This window comes from Zootermopsis nevadensis, unplaced genomic scaffold (genome assembly GCF_977971745.1).
Source record: "Zootermopsis nevadensis isolate Lab colony 2312 unplaced genomic scaffold, Znev_1.0 Znev_ptg000001l, whole genome shotgun sequence".
Lineage (NCBI taxonomy): Eukaryota > Metazoa > Arthropoda > Insecta > Blattodea > Termopsidae > Zootermopsis > Zootermopsis nevadensis.
The window spans coordinates 17241068-17267456 of record NW_028259133.1 but is presented as its reverse complement, the minus strand read 5'-3'; the positions used below and the strand labels follow the sequence as shown (position 1 = coordinate 17267456).

Genomic DNA, 26389 nt, shown 5'->3' with positions numbered 1-26389 from the left:
ATCAAATGGCAGACGTAATGGATGGGAGGGGGATAGTGTGCAAGGCAGTTCTTAAGGTAATAGGTAAGCTGAGGGGGCGTGGACTGGATTGAAATGGATTAGGACAGGACCAACGGCGAACTACTGTATACATAAATACGTTGATGAAATATTACATTCTTGTGTGTGTTGTTCCATGCAGTCTCCTAGAAACTCACGCGTGTTTCGGGGATACTTATTGCATCCATCATCAGGTCGATATTAATGAACCTTCATTCTCCAGTAAAGTCGAGGAATTTCTTGCACAGCTAAGCGACTGACAGGTACTAAATTTGGACATCGATTTATCATTCTTTTACAACAAGAAACAGTGTTCCCTGTTGAATAATCGATTCCTTCTACCTCCCAAATTCCCTTCTTACATCGCTTATAAATCCCCTGTAACCGTCCCTTCCAGTCTATGCTACGCGATATAACTCTTCTTATCACCATTGCAGTCATTCCTTCTGTATTTGAACGTCGCTGAAATACATTCTGTCCATTGCGCAAGAGTATATTTTACTTTAATCGATTCTCCTACCACTTCATCTTACATCCGATTTAACTCGACAGTAGCAAACGTTTCCAACAGTTGCCATACGTTGATTCCAACTGACCTCCTCCTCTCTGGCAAAGGACCTTAGATTCAGATCAGTGGAACCTGTGTCGTGCTGCCGAAACAGTTTGTGGCAATTTAGATGTAGGATTTAAGGTCTTCACGGCGGTGAGTCTGAAGATGACTGTTTTATGGGTTGTTGTGCAGTGTAATCTCGTAGAAGTTTACCGAAGGTCAGCCCAGAAGACAGTCATATTCAATATCCTTTATATATAACTATAAAGGCATAGTGAAGTTGAGAATTGTTTACTTCGTGGTTTCTTCCTTGTCTAATACAAGACCGATGGAATGTTGGGTAATATATGGCAGGGTTGACACGAATATCATCGTTTAAATGCACATGAAGTTAATCTTCTTAGGTGGTGTTAAAACCATTCATTATACATGAAGGTGAATTTTATTAGGCCATATAACATTTGGAAGAACAAATTCCCGGTTAAGTCTCAGAGCTGAAACAGTCTAATAAAACTAAATTTTTGTTGGTGATGAGAATTTTTTTTTATTTTCGTGGTCGCTATTCATTTTACAAAAAATAATTTGCGCAAAAAATCTGCAATGAAATAAATTTCAGACAATATCGCAAGAGGTATAAGCCTAATTTCTGAAGTGCATTAAGGCAAAATTCCATTAAATCAATACACTTAAAAGCAAGCAGCCAGTTTTGCATGCTTAGTTCGAAATTACCACGGTTCGTTGCTTCCCCAAATCACTACTCACACAGGAAATATCTACGTGCCGTGAGCTTTCGGATCACGACACAATTCTGTATTGTAAGTTGTTATCAACGTTAAGGAGTAAAATACTGACTCCATCTCAATTTTAACCTTAAGATGGAGGGAACAGGCTCTCTAGATAATAACCTATTCTATTACACGGATTTATAACCAGAAAGTTTAAAATTTAAATTTTCGTCACCGTGAAAACCAAAAATCTCATACAGTGTTGGATAGCTATAGATATTTGAGATTATCAAGGCGGCTTTTGTGTGTTTATTTAGCGACGATCTCTAAGCTGCGTGGGCTACTCAAAATTACGAATAGAAAAGATACGAGTGGTGGAAATTATGGCGGGGAAAGCGCTCGTTATGTATGTATCTTAAGGGACTATCCTTCAGAACTTGAGTGACGTCACGAAAAACCGATCAGGATGTTTAGTATGCAGGACGGAATTTGAAATAGGGCATCGAGGCCTAAAATAAGGAGATTTAACCACTACACAGCGTCGTCCGTTTAGGATTTCCTAAGTCCTTAATAAAACGAGCGCCAGAAGACCTTGAATACCGGATGAGATGTGAAACGCCTCCAGTTTTGGAGGAAACGCGATCCTGCTGGCACCTGGATTGACAAAAATTATTTCTGGATGTACGAGCAGATGACAGAACTGAGGATTGAGGGTCACAGGGCGGTGAGTATGAAGATGGCTGTCTTCTAGGTTGTAGTCCGATGCAGAGGTCGTTGCTGCCTCCATCATCGGGGCGACAATTACTCAATGCCCCGATGAGCTACAACCCAGAACACAGCCATGTTCGATTGTCCACTAATTTATCAATACTTTCTCAGTGAAAACGTCTGTCAGGATAGCCGATCGCTGGACCGAGGTTTAAATCTGACACCTCCCTAATAGGTCACAGGAATACCAAGTTCTGAGCAACGATGTTCAGTAGGAAGTGGATTTGATTTTACCTACGGGTAAATCACAGCTTTTCTTTTTGTATGCTTATATGATTCCTGCTACTAAGGAACGTTCGAGACTTTGTAAAAGACTTAGGATCAAAGTCTTTGTGGACTAATCCCGCGTTTAGATGGGACCTGATGAAAGAGATCTTCTACATACAAACTTGAATATTTATAGGAAGCTTCTTCAGACATAACGAGAGACAAGAAAGGAAATTTAATTTTCTCTCCTTGGAACCTCGCAATTTCCTGTCTCTTCCTCCACGAGCAGTGATTTTTTATAATTAGCATTGTATGTAGTAAGGGTAATGTTCTTCCTACGCGTTAGCATTAAAGTGTGAAAATATGTTCGAAGTGCACCGACAAAGCACAAAGGACCTGAAACCTTGATAACAAACGCATGAATTAGGGCAAAGCACGCTCGGTCACGAGGAGACCCGGCCCATTGAAACCCTCCGATACAGTTCCTCTCCACTCTCCACTCATTGTAAGATTTGAGGTTTTCACAGCGGTGAGTCTGAAGATGTCTGTCTTCTGGGTTGTTGCGCTGTGTAGTCTGGTCGATGTTTACCAACGTTTCAGAGGTCATACTGCCTCCATCATCAGGGCGATGAGTATGAAGATTTCTGTCTTCTGGGTTGTTGCGCTGTGTAGTCTGGTCGATGTTAACCAACGTTTCAGAGGTCATACTGCCTCCGTCATCAGGGCGATGAGTATGACGATTTCTGGCTTCTGGGTTGTTGCGCTGTGTAGTCTGGTCGATGTTTACCAACGTTTCAGAGGTCACACTGCCTCCGTCATCAGGGCGATGAGTATGACGATTTCTGGCTTCTGGGTTGTTGCGATGTGTAGTCTGGTCGATGTTAACCAACGTTTCAGAGGTCATACTGCCTCCGTCATCAGGGCGATGAGTATGAAGATTTCTGTCTTCTGGGTTGTTGCGCTGTGTAGTCTGGTCGATGTTAACCAACGTTTCAGAGGTCATACTGCCTCCGTCATCAGGGCGATGAGTATGACGATTTCTGGCTTCTGGGTTGTTGCGCTGTGTAGTCTGGTCGATGTTTATCAACGTTTCAGAGGTCATACTGCCTCCATCATCAGGACGATGAGTATGACGATTTCTGGCTTCTGGGTTGTTGCGCCGTGTAGTCTGGTCGATGTTAACCAACGTTTCAGAGGTCATACTGCCTCCATCATCAGGGCGATGAGTATGAAGATTTCTGTCTTCTGGGTTGTTGCGCTGTGTAGTCTGGTCGATGTTTACCAACGTTTCGGAGGTCATACTGCCTCCGTCATCAGGACGATGAGTATGACGATTTCTGGCTTCTGGGTTGTTGCGATGTGTAGTCTGGTCGATGTTAACCAACGTTTCAGAGGTCATACTGCCTCTGTCATCAGGGCGATGAGTATGAAGATTTCTGTCTTCTGGGCTGTTGCGCTGTGTGGTCGGTCGATGTTTATCAACGTTTCGGAGGTCATACTGCCTCTGTCATCAGGGCGATGAGTATGAAGATTTCTGTCTTCTGGATTGTTGCGCCGTGTAGATGTTTACCAACGTTTCGGAGGTCATACTGCCTCCGTCATCAGGGCGATGAGTATGAAGATTTCTGTCTTCTGGGTTGTTGCGCTGTGTAGTCTGGTCGATGTTTACCAACGTTTCAGAGGTCTAGCACGTGCTTAACGTAATTACCGACGTTTTAGAGGTCCTTGCTGCCAGAAGACAGCCATCTTCAGACTCAATGCCGTGAAAACATCAAATATTTAAAACGCGCGTCATGACAAGAAAATACCGAATAAGAGAAATACACCGGTTAGTAACAGAATCTCGGGTCGGAAGAAATTTTTGCGACAGAAAATATGCCCGAGGTCTGGCATTGATGACAAGTGCAAAGGTGTCAGTTCTCCACAACAAATAAAAACTGATGTTGTAATATAAGTTGCGTTTTAAATTGAACATGCTGTAACAATATTATATTGGATGCTGTCTATTATATGAGGTATATATAATACGTAAGACTTTTTTCTAGTTGAATGTTATCGTGCATTAAATACCGGAAGAAAATACATTTTAATAAATTAACCGTTACATACGTCGTTCAGCTAATTAGTGAATCTAACATGGGGTTCAAAATGACCACCGTTACCTTCGTGGCACAGTTAGGAGAGGTGAGCAACCGACTGACAATCGGACACTGTATTACAATGTCTGTGTATATCTCTTTGTTAAACCCTGTATTTGATGTCTCAATTTTTGTTGCTACCCAGCACTTGTAATGTTTTCCTGTCATATATTTCTTCTTTTTCCAGCTTCATACCCCACAGTGTTCACTTTGTGTTTGAACGTCTCGTCTTGCAGCAGTAATACACGCCCTACTCATTAATTTTACATTCGTAAAGCGACTAAATTAGATTAGTCGGCAAGACAGATGGACTTGCATAAATATTATGCTTGGGAGCAGAGGCAGTGATTAAGTTCGTTTGAGGAGAGGTAATTTACCAAATTAAAGCTCGCTGCGTGGTTTTCTGCGAGTGGCATGCTAGCTCTCGCGTCTGAAGCCCTGACCTGAGAACGCTTTCCTCTTCCTGAGGCGCCTCTTTGTTAAAACCCACGAAAGTAGGATAATTACAACATTACTGTATAGTTGCAAGATCTGACATTTTTACTGCGGTGAAGTTGATGTCAATGATATTCTAGGTTTTGACGTCTTATAGCCTCGCCGGTAGATGCCATTATTTTGAAGAAGCAGTACTGAAGATGGAGACACTAGATCTCCCCAAAATTTTGGCACGTACCAGCAGGTCGACGACAGAACCCAGATGAACATCACCATGATAGTTTTCAAGGATAGGCTGTGAATGGTGTATTTAAAATAATAGAGGAGATAAAAATGCATATACAATTTTGGTAGGGAAATGTGTTACATAGCGGTCGTTAGAAAGACCGGGAAACATATGAGAGGGTGAGACAAGACAAGAGATGAAGAGGACTGCAAGGATCGGTGATGGATAGAACTGGCTCAGAATTGTGTCAAACATATTTAATTTTCATGCCTCAATAATAACCTTTCTGGTGGTCAAAATAATTTGGCTCCGAAACAAGGATTCCAATATTGTAACACCACATTTCATTTTTACAATTTCCTGTTTCCTGTTCATCCCCAGATCGAAGTATTCTCCTCAGAATATTGTATACAAATATCCTTATTATATGTTTCTCTGTTAGTGAGAAGCGTGGCTTTATGTTAAAATAAAACAAGACTCCCCTCCCCCTTCACTTAAATATTTATAAGATTTTATAGGTTTTAAGGTTCTAAAGTGTTCTTGTACATTGCTATTCGCATTTTCTTTATTATTCTTTTTCTTTATGGAAGCTCGAGATATTAATGCCATCACGTCATAATGCGCTCCAGATGGTCCATTTTTACTCGTTTCTTGCACAAAGAGCAAGGAGTGAAAGCAAATAGTGCAGTTCGGGCGATGTATCCGCCTGTCAGAATTTTTCACTTTCCGTTTTATATTTTGGGATCTGTACTAAAATCTTTTAATAAGTTTATTGTGGTTCGTGTCTATCTAAAATCAGCAAACAAAGCATAAGTCGAACATTATGAGTTTTCTTACCAATCTCATTAAAATGTAAGACTTCTATTTGAAAGATCCAAATAGGTAATACGCAGCTAAATTAGGAAAATGTCAATGGCTTATCTAGTCAAGAATTGGAGGGCCGTCAAGGAATCCAATGTTCATTACCGCATTCATAAAAGCGTCTGCCCTAAGCCAGATAATCCCAGTCTACGTCATCATATCGTATTTCTATAAGCTCCATTTCAGTATAATTTTCCCGTAAATCTTTACATCTTTTTAGTGGCAGCTTTGCTTCAGATGTCCCGACTACTACTTCGGAAATCCGTGTAAACCAGTTAACGCGGCTGATTGCCCGAGAAGATTTTATTGATAGTACGATCAAGTGAGAATCAGGTCACCATTGCAGCGAGCAGGAAGATAACATCGTTGTGGCTTATTGTACTGCATTCTCCTACAAGTTAAGCCACGATTCATATGTACGTACTGCCTCCATCATCAGGGCGATATTCATCGCCCTGATAATGGAGGCAGCAAGAAACTCTGAAACGTCGGTAAACTCCTACCAAACTACAATGTGCAACAACCCAGAAGAATGCCTTTTCATGATGTTCTTCTGGGTATATGTCAGCGTTTCTGCAACTTCAGTGCTAAACTGGCGAATCACGAAGACGTCCTCGCTGTCACTATCGACGTGTCTACAGTTTCACAGAACTATGCATGACAAAATGACCTTGAAGTAACCTCGAAAATGGATTTGGTTGATATTGTCGTCATCTTGACAACGCCAAAACCCAGAACAGCAACAATATCAAGACGACGAAAGATGAGACAGTGAAACAAAGCGGATGCAGGAATGCGAAAGAGCAAAATAAACAATGAAAGAAAAATACGATAAATAATGAAGGAATAAATGAAGAAAGAAACTGGGGATACAGGATTTATAAGCACAAAATGTCTGCCTCTCTAGAAGCAAACAACCGGATGTGTGGTTGTTGGGATCAATTTGAAGACACGAGGTGGCCGAGTCTTTCAGGGAGGGAGAGAGAGAGAGAGAGACAGAGAGAGTGACAGCTTCTTCGCCGTTGTGTATTTTTTACGTAGCTTACAAGGAGCAATGAAAGAGGTTCTACTCTTTGGCTCTGTGCTTACTGAAAAAAGAATCGAACGGAACTGAAGAATTGTGGGAATAGAAGCAGGTCTAGTTCCTTTCGACCAGGACATTTTCTTTTGTGTTCTCTGAAGGAGACGAGAATTGAAATATTGGAAGACTAAAATTACGATTCCCTGGTAATTGAGGATGTTCTCTTGTCTTCATCACTTCCTGTTTTTCTCCATTTTCTTATTCACGTCCTCTTTCTTCTCCTTCTGTGTCTCACCTATTATTTATCACGCTTTTCCGTTTTTTTTTCTTATTTTATTCTTAACCTTTTCTTACTCTTCTTGTTCTTCGTGCCCGTAGTCTGAATACGAATGTCGGCGGGTCGGAATTAATAATGGTTTTCCATCGAGCCACAGGACACAGTAAAAGAAACAAACATTTAGCCGTCTTGCATGTCAACAGAATAAAGTAATTCGGTTGAAAACAGCTTACGACAGTTTACATTACACTAAATTTGTGACTGATTTTAATTTCACACCCTTCATATCCTGAACGTGCAGTGACTGTATGTTGTGGGATATCAGTGGAGGATCAGGGGCAGTAAGAACCCTTTGGGTAACGTAATCCTCCGGCATTAGGAGAGGATTCTTGTAAGCCTATTAACAATATATTAATAACAAGAATAACTTTATAAAATGAGCTAGAAATTCAGGAGAGCCAAATATATTAAGAACATAACTAACACAACATAATTGGAGCTTGCATCTTCGTGTTCGTCCTTTCTAACTAATCCTAAACATGTCCTTTACTAGCAAAAGAACACCACTTTATATCCGTCTGCAAAGCTAGTTGAAAAAAATGTTCCCTTCAGGAGCCACGGGACATCGACCCACTTAGTTATCCAGAAGCTAAACGATTCTGTCAAGTCCCTGAACTGTAATCAACTAGACATGATGTAGCAGCGTGTAACAAGAAGTTTTAGGAACAACTTGCGGCACTAATTTTGCTTAAAATGTTTCCGTCTATATGAATAATGAATAATCTAACAAGAACCACAGATTAATAATTATATAACTCGGTGATCTATTGCTATGCATTAACATCCACTAGCAAAAATTTCGACTAAGATAAATTTGTCATAATAATCTCAAAGTTTCGTACTATCTCTCTATAGCACAATATTACATGCAGAATTCCAAGTTAATTTATCTGTCTCCATACTTGTTTTGACGTATGGCTTACTCTTCATATTCGTAAAAGAAGGAGATAACTAAACATTTCAAGAAGCCTTCCTGTTTTTGCTTATTCTTTCAGACCAGTAATCGACTTTAGAAAGGTCAAAACTTATCACGAGATCCTTTCCCGATAAAGGCAGCGTTGCCTACGTTCTATTGATAATTCATATGATAGGCTATGAAAAGACTATATTCTGTGCTAGCTGCAATCTGTCGTTTATAAACTGCACATATCTTCGACATATACAAATGTATCACTCGCTCTTTGGTTGTGGTCAGGTATGAACAGAGGCTTGAATTAAACCAAACCTCCCAAGACGCCCATCGTGTGAGAGCTTACTTGAAGTCACAATAAATAACTAAATATTCTTTTCTAAATTGCCTTCATTGATGTCTTGAAACGGACCATGAATCTTCCGTCTTCCAGGCCCATTCCGCCACAACATAAATCAGAGTTCTCTAAAGTCGATACAATAATGAAAATAGGGTTTCTAAGATAGACAAAATGTCTTCTAGTCGTGTCGGAAGGTACCAGGTACAAAGGTATGTTTTAAAGCCATTTCCTTTCCGACAAAGCACACGAATAAAATAACTTCTTCAAACAGAAAAAAAGATATAATTTAAAAAGAAAATTTAATATAAAGAGTAGAATTGAATCCTTAAAAAATGTGATGAGGTTTTAATATTTTGGAAATAGAGTAGGAAAAATTTGTATTCACGAAGAAATGTTCGCAGTCTGTCTATAATCTAAAACGACGACAATTTTTAAAAAGGTGTAATTTTGTCTGTTGTATTGTACGGGTGTGAAACTTGGTTTCTACTTACACGGAGGAGCAGAGTCTGAGGGTGTCTGTGGACAAAATTCTGAGGGTATTATTTACATCCAAGTTGAGAATTTATCCTGAAGGCTGGAGGAAACTGCATATAGAGGGGTTGTAAATTTGTACGCGTTGTCAAATTATTAGGGCGACGAAATGTCCCAGGTAGAAATGTCGGCCTTAAGACAAAAGCCTGAGATTTTTCGTGATATTTCTCAGATCCTCCAGTAAAATGCAAATTCAGTACCGTTTCTTTTATTCCCTTTCCAAGTGATTAAGTCCATTCATTAACCACCCTATCATTATACGCTCTACAGGATTGTCTGAGCTACTGCCAGCGTCGTTAAATAAGATAGGATAAATATTACTGATGACGGAGGCAGCATGGACCTCTGAAACGTCGGTGGACATCTATCAGACACACAGCGCAAATAACAACCCACAAGACAGCAATATTCAGACTCACCGCCGTGAAAACCTCAAATCCTACAAGATAGAATAATTTCCTATGAAAGGCATCGACTTTAATTCCCAACAATTTTCTTAAAAAATAATTAAATAGAACAACAATATATGCCTGATGGAAAGAGATACATATGGATCGGATGAGGACTTAGAATTTCATTATGCAGGGAACTTCTGTCTTAATGAAATTTAAACTTTTTTCCCAACGAGAACAACATTAAATCCAATCTGTTCGTTTACTTAAGCAAGAATCGTAGTGGTTCAGTCGATTTACGACGTGTCTGTAAATCTACAGACTACTGGAGGCTAATAGTTTCATTAAACAACACAGAACGGACTCTTGTACGTGACAGTAACGAAAGGCAAACAGCAGGAATGAGTTTCGACTCTCAGATGTTTCTCGTGTACCTTTGTTTGCAAACCACCTGTCGACAATTTCCTTCGGAAGCGAATGGTCTCAAAATTGAACACCAAAATACATGTGGAATCCATATATATTACAAAAGTCATTGTTCTTGGCGTGGTATTTTCTAGACGGACATAGATGTCAAGATCGAAAAGGGTAGCTAAAGTGTAACGTGTATTACGAAGGTACTTTGTACTTACACGTTTCTGGAAGGGGGAGTCTTTGGCTTTTAACATTGAAGGTTTTCTAGTAATTAGCTAATGGAACACAGACCTTCTTGAGAAACTGGTAGTACGCTCAGCTAGTCAAATTCTTCGTATTTTAGAAAACCAAAGATTTATTATCGTGTTCACAGGAACCCGAAATTATTTCCTGTCCTGACCAAGATAAATCTAATCCAAAATCCCAGACCCTATTCCTGGGGTACATTTTAATATTATCACCACATCTACACCTAGATCTTCCGAGGAGTTCCTTTCCTTCAGAATTTTCAACCGAATGTTTGTACGTATTTTCTTTCCCTCTCTCTTTACTCTCATGCTTGCTACATGCCCTGCCCATCCCATCCTCCTTGTTTTGTTACACTAATAATATTTTATGAATATATAAAACTATGAAGTTCCTCAGTACGTAATTATTAACTTCAGCGCTCTTAGATTCAAAAATTCTCCTAAGCGCCCTCTTTTCTTCTGTGAAATATTTCGTGTCATACTGGTCTGTTACGGTGAGGGGCTGTTAGTCACCTCGCCTAAAATCAAATCATTAGGTTTACCCCTTGTCGGTTGTCCTCGATTGCTTAACGAGTATCCACATCTGAAGACCTTCACATCAATCCAAACCCGAGGACTCGTTATAATGTGATGTCAAGGGACTTGCTTAACAGATTAAAAATAAAATGTTTGGTTACATATTCTGTTGAACATTTTTCTGAACATTATATAGTATAAATACATTTTTCTAGGTCCATGACTTTTAACTCTTAATATTTTCTCATATGCACATATTGGTTTTCAACAGACGAACTGAACTCAATAAATAAACAGACTAATGAGACTCACAAACAGATGTTCAGAGTCGCGTAACTTTACAAGGTAACTTTTAACACCATTATGCACAAATATAATTACACAAAACTACAACGAGTAAGTAGTTTCTTGGCACGGAAATCTCTTTCGGAATCCCACAAGAAGAACCACCAGCTTTCTGGTTACATATTTGCCCGCATTTTTGTTCTAATATGCAGGGATTCTTGCATAATACAAAGTCAGTAAGCCGAGCTTACATAAATCTAAACTTCACTCCCTGGTGTGCTGTGTGGGTAAATATGTTTAGTTAATGCAAAGGTGTTTAAACCACACGAATCGCCTAGCGCCATGTTATAAGAGTAAATGTGGGATATAATTAATGGAAGCAATTTAACTTTAAATATTTATGCCTTGTTCTGGGTTTGTAACATAGGCATTGTCTTCCAGGACTTAAGAACTAAATATCAATTCATTTTGACCGAATTTTATTTTATAAGGAAATATGCACGTATAAGTATGACTATAAGCCACGGTGGTCTAGAGGTTAGAACGCTGGCCTTGTAATCCTGGGGTCTCGGGTTCGATTCCCGGCGGTGCCCGAATTTATAACTTGTGTTGGGCAAGGCCGTGGTCTAGGCAACACGGAGTTTTCCTCCGGGGGCTTCCCCGGTTTCTCCATTCACACACAGAAGATGTCAATGGCAAACCACTTCTGGATCATCTGCCAAGAACGTATATGAACAGGTCCCAGTCCGAGAAAAGGATGGAAGGATCCTGTCCATATGGACCTGTCGTCAGACAGAATACTAAATAATAATATAATAAATAATAATAATAAGTATGACTATCCTCACCACCCTTTTCAATAGCTTTCGAATCAATGATGGATCTTCATTAAACTTGGTATGAACATCGTATCATTAGAGGCACTCCGCATTTGAACTAATTTGTTTCCTGCGGTTATTAAAACAGTGGATTCCCGAGACGCGGGCTACATTTAAGACTATTTAATTTCATCGTTGGGAGTGTAGTCTCAGTCAGACTTGTCTACATCATTACCTTGCATGTAGAAAGTCTACATAGATCCAGGAACTGAAACAGCGAGCTACAAAATACTGTTTCCTTACATGCTACTTGTTCCAAATCTTCTGATCACCTAGTCTTATACTTCCAGTGAACGTGGAACGCACACATTCGCCCCGTTTATTGCATATTTACTGAGATATTTTTTAAGTCTGTAATGTCCAGTTCCATATTAAACGCGAATTGTCTGTCTCAGAATCGATTCTGTTTCTGGCTTGGAATTATTTTGGCGTTTAAAATCAGTAAAAGAATCGGGACAAACCTCCCCTCGATAATTAAAGAAATTGTTAGTTACTTTTCGTCAATATTACCATGGTAACATTCAATCAGAATAAGGACTATTTCAATACAAACCAAAATGATAAAGATTAATAAAAGCATTTGCCTAAATTCCATATCTCATTGATATTTTAGTTCTACTTATTTGAGTTATCGTCATTGTGGTTTGGAATAAATATTTTATACTGAATAATTTATACTTCTCACTTATGAATTAAAATGCGAGCTATATTTTAATATCCAATTAATTTAAGCAGTCGTAACAAACGGGGGATATGAAGCGGAAAGGAATTTGTACATTACCGTCATTCAAACCACAGTCCCTGCAACGAGAGGTAATATTTCTTTCATCTGACGACTATCCTTTGATCCGCTGGAAAACAAGGCCTTCATTTATATAATAGGCTATTCATACGCATCCATTAGCTTTCATGGCTATTCATTAATTTTATACCAAAGAGGCATAAAGAATGTGGACGTATTTTTTCACGTTTTAATTTTAATATGCGTGATTTTATAATAATAATCAATAAAGTAAAATGGATATTTGGGCCTGGGAGAGAAGACGATGGGGTATGGAGAAAACTGCATAATGATGAACTTAAAAATTTTTATTCTTCTCCCAGTATTGCCAGGGTGATTAAGTCAAGAAGAATGAGATGGACGGGACATGTAGCGCGCATGGATGGGGCAAGAAGCAGGCACAGGGGATTGGTTGGGAAGCCCGAGGGGAAGAGACCGCTAGGGAGACCTAGACGTAGATGGGAGGATAATCTCAGGCGGGATCTATGGGTGATAAGAATTGAAGGAGATTGGATTTTGTCGGCCCAGGAAAGGGTCCGGTGGAGGGCTTTGGTTAATTCGGTTATGAACCTTCGGGTTCTATAAGTCATCTAGTTAGTTTATAAGGTAAAACGTATTCAACAAATTAATTAAACACTAATTAAACTAAGAAAAATAATAACACGGAGTTGCATGTTGAAAAATGTCAAAATCATTTTAAATATTTACATTATGCAAAGATCAATATAAACTCTTTACATCTGAAAATGATCAGTTTCTTTATAAATATAAATTTATCTACTGTTACAGAAAGAGAACACGTTACAAACAAAAATATGCTCTATAGAACTTCGGCGTCGAGTACTGAAATAAAACCCGTCCTGAGGATGGCAGCTGTAATATTTTAATTCAATCCTCAGAAACGTAAGTGTAAAAAGAGTAAAGTCTGTATACGCTTTTCCTTTCGTTTCAACGTCAGAGAATATTAAATTAACTTCGCTGTCAGACGTCTACTAATATATTGTCACTAGGCAGACAATCCCCAAGAATTCACTGTTCTTTCTTGTTGATTGACGTAGTTTTCGCTTTTAAGTCATTTCAAGGATAATCCGCTTCATTCCGTTGTTTTGTAAATATGGGAGATTAATACTGAACACATCAATTTTGTCAAGAGAAAATTCATTTATTAAATTTGTCCAAATGAAATGTGACGTCTGTCAGAAATGAAAAATCGTTAAGGGATTTTTATCCGCAAGAACAAGCTTTATTATTAATGTGAATTAATGCTATTTCTGCCATTTGTAATGGCACAGAACAGTGTTTTCACCTGATAACAGAAATACCTACTAAATGTTAACTTCGTCGTAATCAATAGCAGCGAAACTTATGCAGAGAAATTAATCGGAATTGAGGTTTTCAAGGCTCTCCATATTCACCGTAGTCTCCCGAGTACTCCGTCCTGTCGAAATGGAAAAGTTAACGATGTTTCGGAGCAGCTTTCTTCTTTCTTCGGGGTGAAAATATATGACCCTGATGAACGAGGCATCTAATCCCATTGAAATATACAGAAATTGTAGGACAACGGCTTCAGCCTCATTACTAAAATATGTAGGCTCTAGGTTTAATTATTAATTCACAATTCCTGCTAGCTTCCTCAGATGGGAAGTAGGCATCATCTTAATTTCTCACAGGAACTTTCTTCTTAAGTGCAATTCAAAGCTGACATTTACTGAAACGTACAAAATCAGAGTAGGCTGCGAGCTGACTGTGTACACAGCAGTTAACAGCACCGTCTTACGTGTATGTGCACACTGAAATCAATATCCCATTTTGTCCCTGAGCCGTGTAAATACTGCGTGCCAACTGCAAACAATGCTTTCGACGTCAGGCTCAGTTGACTGACTTCCTTTGGTTGCGCTACTCTAGTCGTTGTTTGCAGAATCTGCGACATGGTCCAAAAAGCGATTGCAAAGCTGTGGGCATTTGTTTGCGGAGCAATTAAAGGTACCGCCATGCATTTAATTGAATTTTTGAGCGTATCCTAACTGAAACTGAAGGATATAAGAAGGAAGGAGAAACAAGGGCAGAGAAAGAATGAAAGAAATGCAGAATAACAATATATATATATATATATATATATTGAAAAAAAACTAAGAAATCAAAAAGTAAGCGAAATAAAAAAGAACAAAATACTGTAATAATAGTTGTTAAAAATGCAGCGGATTGTGATATAAATTTAGAACTACAAATACTTTTCACAGAGTTACATTTACAATAGATGTACTTTTGATAATGTTTAACCAGAAAACGATAATATATTCTCCGACCAGATAATGAGTCAATTTTACACGTATTTTTTACTGAATTAATTACAATTTTTTTTTTATTGCCAATTCTGATAAGGTGCAGATATTTAGTTCGTCCGGACACTGTGTTTCATCAGACGAAATGTGTTCCTCTAACTGAAATTGGTCCCATAAATTCGATTACTTAAGTATTTGACTGTCCTGGTTTAAACTGCAGCGTCTGTATTTGCTCATGAATTTCTTAATAGAAAGGAGACTTTCTTACACATCCTTGTACATCAGCTCATCCTACAAAAGGATCTATCATGAAATCGCAGATGATAAACGACACACGCTATAACTAAGTATTAAGTTACCTCGCATTCGAATACACGTGACGATATTTTCAACGCCAATAGGCTATAACTTTGCTTTGATACTTTGTTAATGGGAATTGTATTAACGGTCTATTGTTATATATTATTTGATAATGTATTATTCTTTTCCTTATTACATAGCATGAGCTCCTGTATTGTTGTAATACCACTACATATAAAACGATATGTTATCTCTGTGTTTGCAGTTTGGAATTATGAAACATGATTCCTAATAATAGATTGTGTTGATGTAACGAAGTTGCTTTCACATTGTTTCAGTTTGTATAATCTACTGGAACAAAAACTAAACGCTACAGATTCTATCTTCTGTTCCATTAAGTTTCCTCGCAGCGCGATCTATGGCGAAATACGTAGAACGGGCTAGATTTGATTCCGAGACTATGTAATTGCATTCTACCACACCGAGGGTCGTTGTCATTGCAAGTCTTTGCCAAACCGAACTCGCACTATTTGCAAATCGTTGTTTCATCAGATATTTTCTTCGCAGATATTTGAATCTTTTTGGTTTGTCAGCAAAAACTATAATAACTATACATTCATTATATACCGAAAAATCACGATATAAATTAACAAAAAGGAAACAATTATTTATTTTAATCCGTCTGATCACAATATAATTTTATTTAAAATTTCTTATAATTAAGATAATAAAATATCATTCATGTTCCTTATCGATTGATCGATTTACATTTCGGAACAATCGATCAATCGATAAGGAACATGAATGATATTTTATTATCTTAATTATAAGAAATTTTAAATAAAATTATATTGTGATCAGACGGATTAAAATAAATAATTGATATAATATTCAAAATATGACGCAATTACACTATCTTATGAAAAAAGGAAACAATAAGAATTAAGGAATAGAAAAGGCATATAACACAACACAGATTGTGTGTGAAACACAAGCGTCTCCTACCGGAATGAGGTAAAGTGATGCAGGGTCTAATTGTTTATGGCTTACGTACGAAATAAACAACAAATAATACTTCGAAATGGAGAACTGATTGACATTAAAATCGACGACATGAAGCAGAGTCCGTTTTGAGAGACTGAAAGTCACTTGGTCAATTAAGAAATTCCTCGCCTCTTATAGTGCCGGAAAATTCATTATCGTGTTCATAACAACCCGCTAATGGCTTCTATGCTAAGCCAGATGAATCCAATCTGTCAATCAGCGCTCGAGGAAACAAATTCCTAGAACATGACTTACTCAACGCCCTGATGATTGAAGCAGCAAGCACCTCTGAAACGTCGGTAAACTTCTATCAGACTGCATGGTGCAACAAACGAGAAGACGCTTATCTTCAGAAATATGTCGGTAAAAATATACGTTTTCACTTGTTTTGGCGTTCTCATTCTGTGCATGCAGAGAAATTTCTCCTGCTATTTACGAGTTGGACTAATTCAGACCTGAGAAGCTGGAGAAAGATTAATGTGACATTTCTCGCTGCTCCGTGCAACGGAGATAAAGCTGCTAACTGCAACATGCGGATACAAGTTAAATTGTTCCTGGATTGTAGTACTGTTTAACGGAATAGGAATTGGAACGGGAAACGGAAAGCAGACACAACAAACCCTTCGCTCTGTCGAGAGGAAAGCATTTTAGACGTAGGACATTTTTTACTGAGCCCCCTGGAAAGAAGGCTTCACTGTACTTAAGAGAAGGTAAGAATTTTTGAAAATTAAGTTCGGAACATTGAGACAACTAAGGAAGAAAATAAAGTTGAAAATTTATAATGAGATGGTAGTTTACGTACATTTATATGGAAGCGAAACTTGGGTCTAGAATGAGGCAAATGTTAGTCTAAAGTTCTAGCAGAGAAAATAAAATAAAATTTCAAAGAATTGTTAAGAGATGCACCAAATGAAACAAAACTAAGAACGAAGCTGCATGGAAGGAAATAAATATTTATGACATGTCAAATTGCGCTTTTTACTTCTCATCGTCCAAGTTACAAAACTGTGAAGCTGCGGCGTTTCGGAAGCTCGATTCGTTTTCCTTCTTAAGGCTATAAAGGCGGAAGACGTGGTATATTTCTGAAGCTAAGTGAAGAAAGGAGTCCAACAGATGGGGTTCTGTCCTCTTTACCATTTTTAACCTGACGACAGAATCACAATCCAGCCTCCAAAACTTTGTTATTTTAGGACAATAGACAAAGTCCAATGGAACATTTTACATATTATAACGCATAACCATATTGTAAGCATCGACAGAACCCTTCAAAATTCGAAGTCGTTGTTCTATAAATAAATAATATATAACTAAGGAGAACAAGCTTATACTGCCACTCAAACACAGTCGTCATTGAGTCCTGGCACAAACGGAAAAGGATACAAATGATCCAGAGATGGAAGGAGGCCATTCAGATTATGGCTATAAAATTGTAATGGTCTGAAGCCAGCAGATGGCTCCCTTGTTGCGCTGTGTAGTCTGGTAGAAGTTTATCGGCGTTAAAGGGGTTTTCGTTTCTTGCATCATCAGGACGTCTTTAAACTCCTATCAGAATGCAAGGCGCCATGTTCCAGAAATCAATCATCTTTATATTCCTAGCCGTGAGAACCTGAAATCCTACTTAAATCAGAATCATATTTCAGTGTGCTATTAGTGGCTCTGGTGTTACGACCGCCTCAAAGTTTCGCACGATCGCCATGCTTTTACTATTCATGGTAGATATTAAAAAATATATATTTTGTGAAGAAAATCTAATGGTAAGACGCACATACGAATATTGAGACGCTATTAAAGAGTTAGTTGTTACGTGCCCATAATATTAAAAGCTTAAATGGTAGGTCACTCATTAAAACTTGTTCTCTAGCAAATTCGAAATCCTTTTAGGTCACAGAAGCTTCCATTGAGTTCAGACCAAACTTTCTCGGTTTGTTAAATGTGTAAGGAACATCTCATTCAATGACAGCAGCGCAAGTAGACTGAAAAACTTCGAACATCATTTGAGGGGCTGGGAACAGAACAGCGGTCATTTCCATGCAACGGAATCTGCTAAGAGAGACGTGCTACGGATAACGAGGGCCACAGACGGTTCTGCATTCACTCTTTTTGTAGCGAACCCTACAATAAGGCACGCAGAAGAATTGGCCATTCGCCCTCTAACCTGTGCTTCATGTGGAATCAACCGCACATTGCATTTCTTCTTTCAGTCTCTTCCAGCGTATGTTTTCTTATGTCTGGCAAGAAAAGGATCTTCTATGTCATATGAGATTCGAGGTTCTCAAGCGATGAAGAAGTCGATGTTGGTTTTCTTGGTTGTACAACGCCGGGTGGAGTTGTAGGTAGATACCAACGTTTCACAGGAGCATATTACCCCCATCTTCAGGAGATTAGCTCTTAAAAAGGCAGCATTTTTGAAAACTTCAAATTTCAAGAGAAAGAATTATTAAGATAAAATTTCTAATATCACACGTGGATTCTGTTTATCCTGAACTGCTTTCCTTTAACAAAATACATATCGAATTTGTACTGCAGAAGGAGAAATAACGACTACTCGAGATACCGTTAAACATCTCGAAGCTCATCTAAACAGTATTTAAACGTTTAGTCTCTACAATAAAAAAACACATGTCTCCATTAATAAATCAGTTGGCTAATGTTATTTAAGGAAATATTCGCTGCTTATTCTAAGAATTATACGAAATCAACAAATAAAGTCTGTTGAAAATGTAGAATTACAGACTGGAAAAGAAGTAATACAAACCAAGAATCTTTGGAGATACAGGCAGATCGATAAAAGAATAATAAGAACACATTTCTTGAAAACGGACCGGGTCAGACTGTTTTTCTTTGAAGTATACGAAGAGACCGTATTGTATACTGGTGTACGTTCTACAGTATTTGAACACAATATCAGTACAAAATCACATTTAACCCCGCCATTTTTCGAGCACACACTACCGGCTATACGAAGATTCAGTGTTATCTCGTGTCCCCCATTCATTCGCCGTGAAAGGTTGAGAAACTCAAATAAAAAACGACCGGAATCCTCTCAGAGGCGCTTTCTGAACGTCCATCCAATATCTGCAGTCGTATCATTGCAGCAGGATACTACATGCCAGTTATACCGACGGGAAATAACATAAAGAATGGTTACAGGGCACATACCCTCGGGGACTTTCTCTCCACCTCGCCGTCTTCTGCAGAGTGGGCTTTGTTACGTTTCTTCAACGTCCAGCTGAAAGACACAGTTTATATCGACTGGGCTGCAACAGCCCGTATGGGATAACGGGACTGCGACAATTCGCTTTGCCTGAGACGAGCTGGGTTCATGGTTTTGTACTAGGGGCATATGTTACACTGCTAATGCAGATTACATCACTGCAGTAGATGCAGGAGAGAAATAACACGATTTAAGAGAAATAATAAATGGTTAATAACAAAAATTAGGTCTGTACGAGAATTACATTTTTTTTATAGAAGTCATTGTGTTTTATAATAAAATATCTTTTCCTCTCTTCATGAGTGTTCTACAGCTGGTTTCTTAAAAATTGCAAGAATTAACAGAAAGATTTAAAAATGGCTCTGATAAATCGTCTTATAAATGTTATTATGTGTGTACATGTATAGGAGGCATTAGGAATGGATTAGATGTACATAGTATAAGAAATTCATAGAAACGAGAATATTTAGGATAAATATCAACTTCGTCATCAGGGCGATAAATCACCCTGATGACGGAGGCAGTATGACCTCTGAAACGTTGGTAAACATCGACCAGACTACACAGCGCAACAACCCAGAAGACAGAAATCTTCATACTCTGATGACGGAGGCAGTATGCCCTCTGAAACGTTGGTAAACATCGACCAGACTACACAGCGCAACAACCCAGAAGACAGAAATCGACATACTCACCGCTGTGAAAACTTATCGCCCTGATGACGGAGGCAGTATGACCTCCGAAACGTTGGTAAACATCGACCAGACTACACATCGCAACAACCCAGAAGACAGAAATCTTCATACTCATCGCCCTGATGACGGAGGCAGTATGACCTCTGAAACGTTGGTTAACATTGACCATACTACACAGGGCAACAACCCAGAAGACAGAAATCTTCAATGGTAAGTCTAGTTTCATTCTCATTGTAAACAGGAAACGCTCTGGCTATGTTGGAGAAAATAACTCTTTCATGTTTCGTTCCAAGGGGATCAAAATCGTGCCTCTCACTTGCCTTATCCCGTTTTTTTATAGCAGCCCGTAAAGATGTTACATTCAGAGTTCTTCCTCTACACGGCTTTATGGCAATAATAACATTTTACTTTCGCGTGTTAGGAAATCACGTAACACTTCAGAATAAGCTCATCACTCTTGTCCGCAACTCCCTGTTGGTCTGTCACGCGAACTTTTCATAACCCGCCTTGTTAATATTTAAACGCAGACAAATGCCGTACGTCCTTAAGCTATTAACACTTCAAAAGATTTGTACGGAGAAGACAGACTAAATCACGTAATTGACAATGAATGAGCATAAATTTTACGGCAATAAAAGTGTGCTGAAAATTGATTTTAATACAACGTAAAACAAATACAGTAGTCGGGACCAAACCGAGCGCTTCGCCTACTCAAATAACTTCGGGGTAGAAGGAAAACAAATGCAATATGCTATGCAAATCAGATACATTACCGACTCAGCAACTGAGATAGCGAGATACAGAGCAATCACGCTGGAAAATAATGTTTATAGTATCAATAATATATGCTTCCTTATCTGTCACCAACTACCTCCACTCTGATTCTAATGCTTCTTACTTTTGACGGGCGCAGAACTCACAGAGTCGTTCCTGTTACCATAATTGGATATTACCGATGCTACTTGGATTGGGACGTGTAACAGATAGCCTATAATAATATAAATGGTAAATAAAAGTGGCTAATCTCATAGGAAAAGCAGAAAAGATAAGAGAGAAATATAGGGAGTGAAAACTGAGAGCCCTAATATGACAGAAATTAAAATGGAAAATATACAACATTAAATAGTAATGAGATGGGCCTGAATAAAATTAGGGGCAACGAAGATTTGCGAGTGACACGAGAAAATAACGTAGATGACGGAGATGAGAAGTGGGAAGAAACAGAAGAGGGAAATTAGAAAATTAAGGGGCGAATTTAAGAAAGAAATGCAAAAGAAAAAATAAATGATAAAATGAGAGAAAAAAGTTGGAGGAAATGCTAAAGCAGGAATAAAGACAAAAAGATAAACTTATTTCACTGTCGCAGGCAACCTATGTAAGGTCGTAACAAGTAATGAACTGCATGGGAATTCCGGGGCCAAAATCACAAACAACTGGGAGGCACAAATGTGGTTTCAGTACCATTAAAAGCAGACATCGGGCATTTCGCTTAATATCTCCATAGAAATAGAAATAGAAATAGTTTAAAACGAGCGTGCCGGATGGAAACAGCGCGATGTAAACTTACATGGAATCCGATACTAGGAATGTCTCTCCGGTATAATTAAACTTAAGTTCCGTAATGAAGATTTCTGTCTTCTGGGTTGTTGCGCTGTGTAGTCTGGTCGATGTTTACCAACGTTTCAGAGGTCATACTGCCTCCGTCATCAGGGCGATGAGTATAAAGATTTCTGTCTTCTGGGTTGTTGCGCTGTGTAGTCTGGTCGATGTTAACCAACGTTTCAGAGGTCATACTGCCTCCATCATCAGGGCGATGAGTATGAAGATTTCTGTCTTCTGGGTTGTTGCGCTGTGTAGACTGGTAGATGTTTACCAACGTTTCAGAGGTCATACTGCCTCCGTCATCAGGGCGATGAGTATGAAGATTTCTGTCTTCTGGGTTGTTGCGCCGTGTAGTCTGGTCGATGTTAACCAACGTTTCAGAGGTCATACTGCCTCCATCATCAGGGCGATGAGTATGAAGATTTCTGTCTTCTGGGTTGTTGCGCTGTGTAGACTGGTAGATGTTTACCAACGTTTCAGAGGTCATACTGCCTCCGTCATCAGGGCGATGAGTATGAAGATTTCTGTCTTCTGGGTTGTTGCGCCGTGTAGTCTGGTCGATGTTAACCAACGTTTCAGAGGTCATACTGCCTCCATCATCAGGGCGATGAGTATGAAGATTTCTGTCTTCTGGGTTGTTGCGCTGTGTAGACTGGTAGATGTTTACCAACGTTTCAGAGGTCATACTGCCTCCGTCATCAGGGCGATGAGTATGAAGATTTCTGTCTTCTGGGTTGTTGCGCCGTGTAGTCTGGTCGATGTTAACCAACGTTTCAGAGGTCATACTGCCTCCATCATCAGGGCGATGAGTATGAAGATTTCTGTCTTCTGGGTTGTTGCGCTGTGTAGACTGGTAGATGTTTACCAACGTTTCAGAGGTCATACTTCCTCCGTCATCAGGGCGATAAGCATGAAGATTTCTGTCTTCTGGGTTATTGCGCTGTGTAGTCTGGTCGATGTTTACCAACGTTTCAGAGGTCATGCTGCCTCCGTCATCAGGGCGATGAGTATGAAGATTTCTGTCTTCTGGGTTGTTGCGCTGTGTAGTCTGGTCGATGTTTACCAACGTTTCAGAGGTCATACTGCCTCCGTCATCAGGGCGGTGAGTATGAAGATTTCTGTCTTCTGGGTTGTTGTGCTGTGTAGTCTGGTCGATGTTTACCAACGTTTCAGAGGTCATACTGCCTCCGTCATCAGGGCGATTCATCTACCAGACTACACAGAATTCTTCATTCTCACCGCTGTGAAACCTCAAAACTTACATAAGTTCTGTTGTCATGTCATCATTGTCAAATAATGCAGCCACTGGGCCCTGTCCAAATGAGCACACTGCTTACCAATTTCATTGTTGTCCTACGTTCTAATTCTTGTCGCCAATGCTGGAGAAGAAAAAAGTGTTTTGACGTTGCCAATAGAATGATATAAAGATTTATTTTTGTAATAAATTCTTCTCGAAGATGGTTCTCAAAACGCTGGCATTTGCCCCATTAAACCACCTGCACAGCTGGTAACCCGAGAGGAATTCATTAAACTTCGCCGTCGTGAAAGCATCTGATCATACGTATTTTGTCTCTCGTACGTAGCCAGTAATTTCTTGTGGCTGTTAACTCTCTACACTTGCTGGCTAGTGTAGCTGGCTAGAACCTTAACCTCTGGTGCCCGACATCCCGACAAACATTCACGGTTTTCATCAGTGCGTCTTCGCCGAGTATAAACTTCGTGCCGAAACCCACCTGTGTCTCTCACAAACCTCATACTTCTTTCCCGTCCCAGCTGCGGTGTTAGAAATATATTATTTCACTTCACAAACACTAAGCCTACAATTAATGGCGCACGTCTTGTGACCCACTTGTAGCTTCCCGGAAATGAAACACATACTCCGTTGGTTTTCACGAGAGCCACCTATTAGCCACAAATACTTCAAAAAAAAAAAGCTTAAACTATTTCATGACCATATCTTGCCGTAACCTTATTGTTATCTGATTGATCTAATTGTATGAACAGACTTTTTATTTCGTATCCAGTACACACCATTCATCATGGTGTGCATTGGTGTTTAGCAGGATTCACGACCCATCAGCACATGGGTTCGACCGGGACCGCGACATTTAACGCTCCTTCTGTGACCCCCTTTTTGGGAAATAATGATGAAAGTGGAGTAATTGTTGGGATGTCACGGAGAAACCGGGGAAACCCCGGAAGAATACTCCCGTGATGCCTGGACCACGCCGGGAATCGAACCCGGGACCCCAGTATCACAAGCCCAGCGTTCTAACCACAGTAGCGGCAATTGAACAGACATGATACTGAGTTATCACTTTTACAAAAACATTTCTGGAAGCATGTCGTATATTTATACGTTAATGTCATAATTTTTTATACACCTGCAGAACTTTAATACATAAAACCTTCCGTAAAAAAATTATCGCATTCAACCTGTCAAAAACATACATCATAATCTTAAAAAAAATATTCCGAACCTAAATGCAAGCAATAAAATTTCAGCTCAATCGTAAAGCTGTTCTACCCTTGCAATATTATCTCCCACAGATGCTTCACCGTAAGTTTAAAACACAACTCAAACTTTCTGAACACATTCCACCTGCTTATTATTCAACATAGCTAGCATCTGAACTGCATCGAACAGAACACATGCATTCTTTAATGCGACGTTTATCAACGCCCGTATGAGATTTGATGTTATCAGGCGGTGAAGGTGCTATGCCTGGTGTTGGGGTCGGTTATCGTCCTCAAAAGTTGGCACGTAGTCAACATACTACACGGTGCAACAACCCAGAAGATAATCGATATGTTAGCAGCCTTTTATGAGATCACTTTGTATATCAGAAATAGTTTGTGTGAGTTAGAACGGCATAAATATTTATAGACGCTCTCCCTGTCACAAAATACAAAGTCTGATCATGGCAAGTCTGGTTCAATGTTATAGCTTGCCTGTTTCAGCATGACCTCTATAATGCGCATTTCAGGGTGGGGGGATTTTCTGATGGAAATGCTTCCTTTCGACTAGCTACCTAGCGACATACTATAATAACTGAAGCCGTACTGTATGTACGGTTGAAGCGTTCGTCAGTGACGTAGGTACTACATTTTATTTATTTATTTAATGTTCTGTCTGACGACAGGTCCATATGAACAGGATCCTTCCATCCTTTTCTCGGACTGGGACCTGTTCATATACGTTCTTGGCAGATGATCCAGAAGTGGTTTGCCATTGCCTTCTTCTGTGTGTGAATGGAGTAATTGTTGGGATGCCACGGAGGAAAACTCCGTGTTGCCTAGACCACGGCCTTGCCCAACACAAGTTATAAATTCGGGCACCGCCGGGAATCGAACCCGAGACCCCAGGATTACAAGGCCAGCGTTCTAACCGCTAGACCACCGTGGCGGATAGGTACTACATAGGGGAATGAATTTCGCTCACTGGTGTCAATAAATATGCATTATACATTACTGGAGTCTACAATCTCTTGCATCTGCATATACAGCAATTCGCAGTCTATCAGAGGTAATTTATCGCATTAATTACTAAACACAAAACACTTAAATTACATTTTAAAAGATTCTCTTCGTTAAACCAAAGATAGTGGCCGATTACTCGTATATCCGCATTCATACTGAAATCAAATATTTAATAACATTGTATTACTAAGAATTATGACAAAGTATTGTAATAACATTAAAGTTAAGAAGAAATATTGTAAAGATACGTTAACATTTTCTAACACGAAAGAAGAAGGATATCGTTCAACCTCTTCTTATTGAGTTTCTCTGTGGAAATCCTAAACAAAATATGAAAACGGAAGATTCATAGATGGCACTTTTGAGATTGTATAGACTACGATGGGTTGAGACCTTCAACATTTTTCATGCCCCCTTCCGGTTCTCATAGAGTTAGAGCGTCAGAACTCTTGAGTGCAAGATTCGACCATATTTCACAACACCAAAGTTATGTTTCAGTGACACATCGAGTGTTGTGAAATCATAGGACTTCCATTCTTTGCTCTGTCACATTCAACTTCAACTGATAAATCGTGTCGTATTTCTCACCTTACACTTACGGCGACCGGGGTTCAAGAAGCAAATCATGTCCAACTTCAGGCCCAATTACTTTTGTAACATATTTACCACAATTTTCATACGCATTCAATATTAATTAGTACTTGTGTTAAGTGGGACCCGTATCACCATGGCATGACGCGTCCTCAGGCTGTATGGATGGGAAAAAAGGTCTTCTGACATAGAAGGCAGATGCGAATATTCTTAATAAGTAGCGAACAACCGACAAAAGGTGGTCCTCTACGTTGTGTTTGGAAGGAGGACATAAAATTCCTCACCGTAATACACACCATGGCATGAAATGTTACAGAGGGTTTCGGATTTGGATAAATTTTTCGGAAGTATATATTGTTTGGTTTTTAAAAACACTAATAGAAGTAAAGAAAGTATATTTTAGCGATTCAGAATTTTTAGAAAAGTACCTATATGTGTGAAACAGTACAAGAAAATTTGACAATTAGTATTTACTATAATACAGCCCTCACCTTCCATAATAAAAACAGCTCAAGTTGCCATGGTAAATAATATTTCTGACAGTACTGGTGTCAGTAAAGAGTGCGATACGCGTCATAT

General features: G+C 39.1%; 1 protein-coding gene and 1 long non-coding RNA gene across 2 annotated transcripts in view; one reads left to right on the top strand and one right to left on the bottom strand.

Annotated features, from left to right (window-relative positions):
- LOC110832509 (putative tyramine receptor 2) overlaps nucleotides 1-26389 on the bottom strand; it is a 272216-nt gene that overhangs the window by 156348 nt on the left and 89479 nt on the right. The window lies entirely within an intron of this gene.
- Nucleotides 1-26389, top strand: part of LOC110832513 (uncharacterized) — a 192954-nt gene that overhangs the window by 130166 nt on the left and 36399 nt on the right. Inside the window, exon 2 of the long non-coding RNA XR_002543932.2 lies at nucleotides 13392-13505. This is a non-coding gene — a long non-coding RNA (uncharacterized LOC110832513). The remainder of the gene's footprint in view (nucleotides 1-13391; nucleotides 13506-26389) is intronic.